At 34.3% G+C, this 9953-nt stretch overlaps 2 long non-coding RNA genes across 2 annotated transcripts; both read left to right on the top strand.

The window, feature by feature from the left end:
- Nucleotides 1–1800: 1800 nt before the first annotated feature.
- LOC146733986 (uncharacterized) lies at nucleotides 1801–2889 on the top strand. Its single transcript, XR_014931681.1, has 2 exons — nucleotides 1801–1864; nucleotides 2805–2889. It is a non-coding gene; the product is annotated as an uncharacterized LOC146733986 (long non-coding RNA).
- Nucleotides 2890–5192: 2303 nt separating this feature from the next.
- LOC146733985 (uncharacterized) lies at nucleotides 5193–6125 on the top strand. The gene is made up of 2 exons (XR_014931680.1): nucleotides 5193–5263; nucleotides 5934–6125. It is a non-coding gene; the product is annotated as an uncharacterized LOC146733985 (long non-coding RNA).
- Nucleotides 6126–9953: the final 3828 nt, after the last annotated feature.

Below are 9953 nucleotides of genomic sequence, written 5' to 3'. Positions count from 1 at the left end.
TGTTTTCAGCATATCTATTTTATAACCCATAATAACGTGTCTTCAGACATGCACCAAATTATTGATAATTAAAAAAATGTCCTTTTCGCATCCCTTTTTTTAATTTTTTTTAGCGAAATCATATACTCCTACTTCTTCCATAACGTAAAACAAACTGCTTTGATATTTTACCGATTACCATTTGTGCGGCTTCTTGGTCAAATTATGCATCTATGCCCAGTTTATCTTGAATACACTGCTATGGCGCTCTACTATTTGTATAGATGCTTGGCACCTATGTTCGCACGCGTGTATTCATTTCGGCATTTGTAGTTGTCTCTTCTTTCGTGGTGTTTCATCAGAACTGCTAGTGTTGACGACTTGGAAACCACCTTATTTTAATTATCTACTTTTTGGAGTTTGTTATCTATTTTTTGTCAAACACGAGGTTAAAAAAATGAATACATGTTTTTTATCATCATTCTGACTATACAATGTATTGAATTAAATGCGATCATACCATCACTATTCAGCGTGTAGTCAATATCGCCTGAAAAAAACACCCAACGATATGTGCATTGCAGTGATTGTAACCCTACCTGTATGTAGAATTAAAACTACGAATAGCACTGATCCCATGGGAACTGTACATTTCATGTCATTTATTAGCCTATTGCGATTCAGCTTCAAAGGAATTTTTTTTTAATGGGCATTCACAGGACTACCTAACAAATGTAGGATATACGAAATTTCCGTGTGTCTACAGTAGTTCATATTTAATTAGTGATTATTGTCGCTGCATATTAAATAACAAAAATGAAGAAATTTGTGTTTTGTATCTCATAAATGTTATTGCAAAATTTTTGGTCTTCAGTTCTTTGAAGTATTTTTTTTTATAATAATTATAATTTAACATGGCTGACTGAAAGCAGAAAACTAGGAGTGGTAAAAACACAACCACTTAAGTAATGTATACACGCACATAATTATTTCAGAAATCATGGCATATTCAGAAAACAACAACAACATAAGTGTGCCTAGTGGTTTCATTGTGTCATTAGTAACGATTTTAATATTTGGTTTTACAGACTTGGTTACCGTTCTGAAGAATTGGTTACTATGCTTCATATTCAATCAATATGTATATTTGTTATGATGGCGATGTTTGTACATTGCATCAACGCAGTAAGTGATAATTAACATATTGGGGTAAATCAAAACATAGTATTTTAAGTTGTCAGATTTCTGATTTTATTTTTTTAACAGGCACCTCCTCCCGAACCACCGGAAGAAACGGAAAGTCCTGATACATTTGAGTCTGATATAAAGTTAACTTCTGAGCAAGAAACAGACATTGAAGCAATAATAGCCGCTGAAGCAAGTGGGGTCGGTGCAAGAAAAGCTATAACTAGCCTTTCAAAGCGTTGGAATAATGCTATTGTGCCATATGTGATATCATCAACAAGTAAGTATATGTCTGTTTGATAGTTTGTGCTTTCATGTATCAAGTTTTCAGTACACAACATGTATCTATATTATTGCAGGTCAGTCTGATGCTGTCGTAATAAAACAAGCGATGACCTACTGGGAGAGCAACACTTGTATTAGATTCCCACCGTATAACTCGGGCGCGGGGCATTCTGATAGAATTAACTTTAAAAAAGAAAAAGGGTAAGGTTACTAACAATTTTAAACACTCAATTAGTAACAGTCTTTGAGCATATTAGTTAACGTCTGTACCGTTACCGTAGCTGGCGTTGTTGTGTGAAGGTTTATATTATTAGTGATACATTTCTGTATATGTTACCTTCATAGATGCTGGTCTTACGTTGGTCTCACTGGTTGGGGTGTTCAAGATATTTCTATCGGATATGGTTGTGCACATGTGAGTGACGTTTGTATTTAAGTATTCTTGTTTTTGGTACACTTGTGATAAGTGTTGTATTATATCAGTTCAATAATATTAATATTTCAAGGAATAGTCAATATTCACATAGAAATGGGAAATGCTGAATCGGGCATAACAGACAACACATTTCTATGTACAAAGTTTCACATTGGTTAAATCAAGTTAAATAATCCTATTATTATAGTTAATTATTAAAAACAGCATTTTTAAATTACAAGAGGTATTTATATTTGTATAATACAATACGTTCCCGATAGCACGTAACCTCTACCTTATAAGGTATTCCCAATGAAATTCAAATTTTCCCACCGATCATGTTTCTAATCGGTAGTGTATTGTGATTAAAGGACCGATATGCTATGAGTTTTAAGTTTTTTCTGAAACTACATAATGCAATTGCTTAGTAATTTTTTTTCCTATTTAAAATGGGATTGTTTTGAGCAGTAACACCCGTGATTCAAAGGATTTTAAGACCAACGAGTAGTGAAAATGCATAATCTCTCTACTAAATGAGCTAAGCATTGTGGTTTACTATTATTATTGCTGCCATCGTTTGCCAATATTCTTTTTATATAAGAATTTACGTTACACAAGTTCACTATGACAAAAAACATTCCGTATTTTTTTATTTATTTCATATTTCATTAAGTTATTTAACGCTGTTGTCCATGATTTAGGACTAATTCCCACGAAACAAAAACAAAGCAATACATACATAATAAGGGTCGCACAATTATATTTGAAAAATATATATAATGCAATATATTCTCAAGTCACACCACATTCACCAATTATCGTTCACATATCAGTAATTGATTATACAGATACTAACAAGTGTCCATATAAAGTAATTTTAATCTAATTATGTTATTGTTCACGGATCTTAACTAGTGTTTTATGTTGCTTCATGAAACAGAGGGGAACTATTGCTCACGAAATTGGTCATGCAATAGGATTCTGGCATGAACAAAGTCGCACGGACCGAGATGATTACGTTACAATTCACTGGGAAAACATCGAGTCGGATATGGGTTACAATTTCAACAAATATACCTCTGCGGATGTTAATATGTACAACGTGCCATACGACATTGGATCGCTTATGCATTATGGTGCTAAGGTAGGACTATATTGTAAATATTGAAACATTAACTGTATTCGCCATATGTGATCACTCAAAATATGTTAGGTCTTATGCAATATATCTTTACGTTTGAAGCTTGTATATCAACACATCAGCACACCGAGTACTAAAGTCAACTTCAGTCACCATTCACAAATTTCAAACCTACATACTTTTTTTATAATATTTCCAAACATATGATGAAGACTTGTAGCTCATATAAAATTATGTCCATTTTGTTTAAAATTGTCAATTAAATATAACATATTTTTCTGACAATAAATATGGCGTTCAAAGGGCTACCGTGCAGTTACACACTAAATATCCCCTGATACATGCACTGTGTGATATTTACAAGTCAAAATAAATTCAGTATTTCAGCACGAATGGCCAGGATACAATAACAGCGAATAACCCAGCTGACCAAGACAAAATGGGCGAGCGTGATTATTTGAGTAACGCTGATATTTTTTTAGCCAATATAATTTATGACTGCCCAGGTATGTATGTATTTTTTATTTTTTTATTCCATTAATTAATACAGTTGTGTTTTTTTAGTTTCTGGTGATACCCAGTTATAATTTAGTTTTTTCACTGTTTTTTTTAGCTATTCGAGCTCGTTTTGTATCAATGTATTACGTTATAAAATTGTTGTTGATAACAAATTTTTCAGCTCTGCCAAAAGCAAGCACAGAAGCAGTGTTTCCGTTTGATAATCAATGTAAATCTCCATATAAAGTTAATAGTCAAGCTAGTTTGAATTGGGCAAGACATGCACTACAACAGAATGGAGAAAATAGAAGCTTCTGGGTTGATGGCACGATTTCAGGCAGTACAATTACATTCAGTGATGGTTCAACAATGTCAGTAGATTCGTCTTTGTTTCACAGTAATGAACCAAATGGAAGTGGGCAATGTCTCCAATTGTGGTGAGTACAAAATACAAGGCCTGTTTTCATTATTACATTTTATTCCGTATTTGCTTTGTATGTTAAAACAGTTTGATGTTTATTTAAACACCGTCAGAATGACGATATACATTGCAGAGTAATTTAATTATCATAAAATAGCTATATGAACAACTTGTCATGTAGTACGAAGGTCATTTTGAGTACATATTGCCGTTATAAAGCGATCAAATACAATCATATTTACAGGTGGTACAACAATGACTGGAAATTGGATGATACGATGTGCGACTACAATCAGAAGAAGTATCTATGTGCAGGTACAGTGATCGTTATGTATATATATATATATATATATATATATATATATATGTATTATAGTTTTCCGCAAAATGTTTACACAAGGTCAAGGAATACTCAAGTTCTACATTTACATTTATACGGCAACACATTCACGTGTTCTGAAAATATTCCATGTATGAGTGATGTCTTATTAATAATGTTGTAATGGTCGTATATTCAACAGATTTACCGCGTCCTAGTTCTAGTACAGCGCTTCCGGTTAATGCTCAGTGTGATTCTGGATCTCTATTCCAAGTTGTTGACCAGAACGATTTAGAACGTGGACAGATCGTAATTAAAACAAATGGAGAGAATAGAAATTTCTGGGTGGATGGGAGCATATCAGGCAATACCATTACCTTCACTGGTGGTTCAACAATATCGGTTAATTCAGAATTGTTTCAACCAAATGAGCCCAATGGAAGTGGCTCCTGTCTTCATTTGCGGTGAGTGCATATAATATATACTATGTATTATGTTGTTTTTGTTATTGTTGATAGTGTACTATGGGAAATACAGAAAGTCTAATTACATGTTTTAGCACAGTTTTAAAGTAAGACGTTCCTCAAAAATAAAAAATAAACTATTGTCATTATGTTTACATTTGTGACATTTTAGGATAAAAAGAAAATTTGATTGACAAAATGGTATTAAAATAGCATTTTTAGTATAACTTACAAATGTATTCTACGACAAAAATATTTTAAAACTAAGCCTGGTGACATATCGTGAAAAAATGATATTTGTTATATCAATATGATTGTTATATCAATAATTTCATTGGATTTGAACAAAAATCTCCTCATAATTATAAACACATTTTGACACAATTGCATTTTACCTTCAGTTGCAAATTTATTAGCATCGTGCTTACAAATGCAAACAATTTCATCAAATTAAAAAATCTCTTCTGTCCTTATATACAGGTATTATAACAATACATGGAAATTAGACGACACTACATGCAACTTTGCTCAAAAGTATTTGTGTTCTGCTTAAGCGGTACGTATCATGCAAACTAAATAATTAATTTTGATGTGAGGTCTAAATACATCTTCTCTTTTCTCGCGCCCACATTTGTTGTAAAATTAACTAAAATTCTTGATATTGACTGTATAATGTATTTCAGCTGGGCATCTTGTTAAATGAATATTTTTAACTGTAGAGCTACCAGCCATCATTGGGGCGCCACTATCTGGCAGCTAAATAGTTTCCTCGGACATATAGCATGTATAGTGGAAAAAAAAATATGCACATGAAACAATTGAGCATAATGATAATGATAATGACATCTTCGAGATAGACACTATTTTACTTTTGATTAATTGTAGTCTAATATTGTATTGCTGTAATTTGTTTAATGCAATTTGAAAAAAAATATATATTCTTGTTTGATACTGAAAGTAGATAATTATATATTATATAACTAAAATATAACTCTATTGGATGCATAATGGCCTGATATTGTAGCAAACATCCGATTTGTCGTTTTATGAAGCAATACAATTATTCATTAAGTTTTGAACCATTTGTTTTTGTACGTAAACTGAAAATCACTTTTTTTTTCATTTTCTATCTAACGAGTATTGTTGCATGTCTTCATCGCAACTATATCGTGGATGGTAAACACATCTTTAAATCAAAGTCTTAATTATTAATTCTCTTATTGCAGGAAATCGACGGAAATGAAGGGTACCTCATTCATGAAATCACTCCGCGAATTATATTACTGCAATCGCATGCCTCGTAAATAAATTACGTGTAGTTTAGTTGCATGTCTAATGGAAATTTAGTTTATTATTATTGTTATTGCATGCTATAAAACTTGTTGAATTGCAGGACAATAAATAATCTAAAGCATAAATATTGAGTCTTTTATCGTGATAGTGTGATGGCATGCATTTTCGGTGTTTGATAATTCTAATTGTTTGAAACTTCACAAAGGAGCAATTGTAGTGCAGTATTGTACCACAGTATTAAAGACCTACAGTCTATTATGCGTTCGAATTATGTTGACACATAATTGATGCTTCTTATATGACCCACAACGATGCGGTGCGACAAATGCGACACTTAAAATAAACTTGCTAAAAGTCATAGTATTCTGAATATCAAGACCGAGCTGTGGGATTAAGCAAATTTGTTGTCTTTATTGTTCTGTATGAAAAAATGGGATGCCAATAATTAAACGTCGATAAGCAAACTCCGACAACATCAGAATCCACAGGCAACTTTACGATTGCGAAAGAAAACGGTACAACATAGCCAATTCAGGGAGATTCATCAATCAAGAGTTGACGAGCGCATCCTGCTCTGTTGCGGCACCCGCCACATACCGACACTACAATATGCACCACAAAACCGTTCGTTGACAACTGTGTTACAAATATGACGTAGTGTGTACAAAACACAAACTACACTTACACTGGGAAGGTATCATGTAAACTACTTGATTACTAGTCAGAGAACACTTCCAGCTTTAAAATTCCTCGCTCTCCTTATAAAATTGCTTACAGTTCTACTAAATACTTAGGCGTACGTTATATATTACCCACCAATAATTATAAGCCATTGATTGATCACACAGTTTCTACGCCGTGTCTCTCAAAGGCAAGTTTTGCAGAGGCTTACTGCAGTATATTTATGAAAACAAGCCATGCACCAGGGTTCAATAATGTTTAATGTATGTACAAGGTTGAACTGTAGACAGCAGAGATCTGGTTGTGGAATGTCAGAAATGCTTGATTTTGAGTATTTTGTATCACAAAAATGACCGGCAGTCGGCCATCTTGAATCAGATCGTGAAACAAATTGGTGTGCACATGTATAATATTATGTACGATGTACGTGTGAAGTTTGAATGTAATCGGTCTAGGCATGTCTAAGACACAAGTCCGGCCGCACACACAAAGGTCGTTCTATAAGTCTATAAGTTTTTTGACTGCGTCCAAACGTGAACAAATATGCATTTACCATTAGGTAGGCTATACGCCTATAACACGATTGCTGTTGACGATTCACTGCTCGACACAAAAAAGCGAAAGCAACATGTACGTGATTCTCTATCAATATGATTACAATTAAATTAACGAAACCATTTACATATATAACCTTGTTTCGAAATAGGTAAACCAACAGCAGTTTATTGTATCACTTCCCACCCAGACATTTTTTTTCAAACATCAACAATCATTTGTGGCAAAGGTATTTTCCCACAATATCGTTGTATCTGCCATCCAACTTTTTGAGTTACAGTACAGAAACAGTATTGTAATAAATTAATGCGACGACATTGCAGAAAGGGTACACATGAGCTGCAGGCTCCACTTAACATTTCAACTGTAGAATGTACACACAATAGGCTGGAGAAATAGGAATATTGCTGTCAAGGTGTGGGAGGTTTATGATTTTAAAATCATTTTTTTATCGCGAAGTATGATAGAATGATGACCAGTAGAGTAATGTTTATATTCAAAGTAAATAAATCAGTGTCAGTTGTTTCTTTACCTCCTGACTTTCTATTTTCAAATTTCTCAGTTTTGTGGAAGTTAAAAGTTAACCAAATCCATGGATCACCGGTACTTGGCAGTAAACAAAAATTCATACAGTAGTACTCTAATTAACGTACGCCCTCACATATGGAGTTAGAGAGAATACGCGAATAAACAAGCCCATTAGCTAACATAAAACACATGATGGCGGTATGAAACGGTACAACTTTAAAGGAGAGCATCAAATGATGTAGGTGGGTCAAATGATTTTTAGTGAATAAATGGATCTGAAACAGTTATACAACACCAACACACACCCTACGTAAAGTATTAGAAAGAAATGAAAGAATGGCCGTCCCATCCTCGAAATCAGAGTGACACGAATATGCCTGATTAGCAACTGTAATTTCCAAAAGCTGAATATAGTCGTCAACAATAGTGGTCGAGGTAGGTGGATATCCATCTGCGAAAGCCAGATATCATGAATATTGATGATCTCGCAGCGCATTTTTTGATACACTAATAAAAAACGGCAACTATGATAATGTGATGTACGCGGAACTAGACACATACAATTGAAAGGGGAGCGACCATATCACCCCATCGTGGGGTAAAAACTGAAGAACAAAAAAGTTGCAAAGTGTTACTGATTACCATGTAATCTATTTGTCATTTGCACACCCATAAAAATGTTAGTGGAATATGCTTTACATATGGGAACATAGAACAGTAATACTGAAGAAATGGAAACTGACAACACAAAAAAAACAAGAGGAGAAGGTTTAAAATGAGTGTAGAAAGAATGATAAAATTTCAAAATGAAAGAAATGCCAACTGTAAAATAAACGGGCACGTACTAAATTGTCGGGAAAAACTAAATGAAATGGGTGAAAGTTAAGGCTAACATCGAAAAGATTAATACTGAAATATTGAAGATATGGTACAAACCGCACCTTCAAATACTATATCAGTCGCTGGCAAGTCTGGCCATGTGCTGCATGTACATGTTGAAATTAATAATAATACTCTTTAATGTGTATTGTACCATCGGCAGACACGAGTGTACCCAATGCTTACAGCAACTAAAACGCCATCTCAACTAAATTAATGATGATCCTGGTATTGTTGGTGATTTTAATTGGACACTTGCACCTGGCATTGATAGTGATGGCGATAGGGAGCCAGATATGCACACGTCTAATGCTAGAGCACTAGAAGCTTAGAAGCTTTGTAATTGAAATGTTTAAATTGATTGATCCATGGCGACATCAACATGGCAAACAACACAAACTTCACATATGGGCGGGTTATTGTAATGAGGTCACGTACGCACACTTGGTTCACACGCCGTTGCATTATTCTTTGAAATCAACAACTTGCATGTTTAGGATAGGCATTTTAAACACATACTACAGGAATGTTATAGTTTGTTTACTAATTGTATTTAATATTGGCAATTTCGCATGGCTTTAACCGTGAGACACATCCCTGGTAATCACGTGATCGTGCTACTGACTACCGCGATTGGTTGATGGAATGTTTACTCTGTCACGCCTTAGAGTTTTATGGCAGATTTTTCAAGATTTTGTTAGACAAGATGAGAGAATAAAGAGAGAGAGAATAAGGAGAAAAGGGGCAACAGGGCGTTACCTCAACTGACGGTTTAGATGAATAAAGCTGGACTATTTGTAATAAACTAATGTGTGTACACGACACTAGTATCGTAACGTATATAAGTCGTCTGCACGCTCGCCAGAGCCCCCTCACCACGACGACCCTTTCACAACAGGGGCGTGATAGCACTCTCATACGCCTTAAGAGTTTTTACATCTATAAATACATGCACAATCGTTTGAACGCTATTCAAATAAGCTATCAATTCAAGACAATTTTCTAGTATGCATCAAACTGACCAAAGGCAACACAAAAACAACAACATCCAGTATGGTGTTTGAATATTGATGTTCTTCAAGACGCAGAATATGTAAATGTCATTACAGAATCATGGTCCCAGTGGCAAACCCAACGTGATGCTCTCAACAATTTGCAAACATGGTGGAACATTTGTAAACATGATATCAAAGTGTTGTCCAAGGAATAGTGTAATTTAATGTCATTTTCACAAGTGAATGAAGAGAACGAGCGAGCCTCAATTAGTAAAATGTAGCCTTGTACTTTCACGCCTCGAACAGCACGAAAAC

This window comes from Saccoglossus kowalevskii, chromosome 15 (assembly GCF_978046115.1).
Source record: "Saccoglossus kowalevskii chromosome 15, keSacKowa6.1, whole genome shotgun sequence".
Lineage (NCBI taxonomy): Eukaryota > Metazoa > Hemichordata > Enteropneusta > Harrimaniidae > Saccoglossus > Saccoglossus kowalevskii.
Note: the sequence above shows the minus strand (reverse complement) of the source record. Positions and strands in the feature narration are given on the sequence as shown.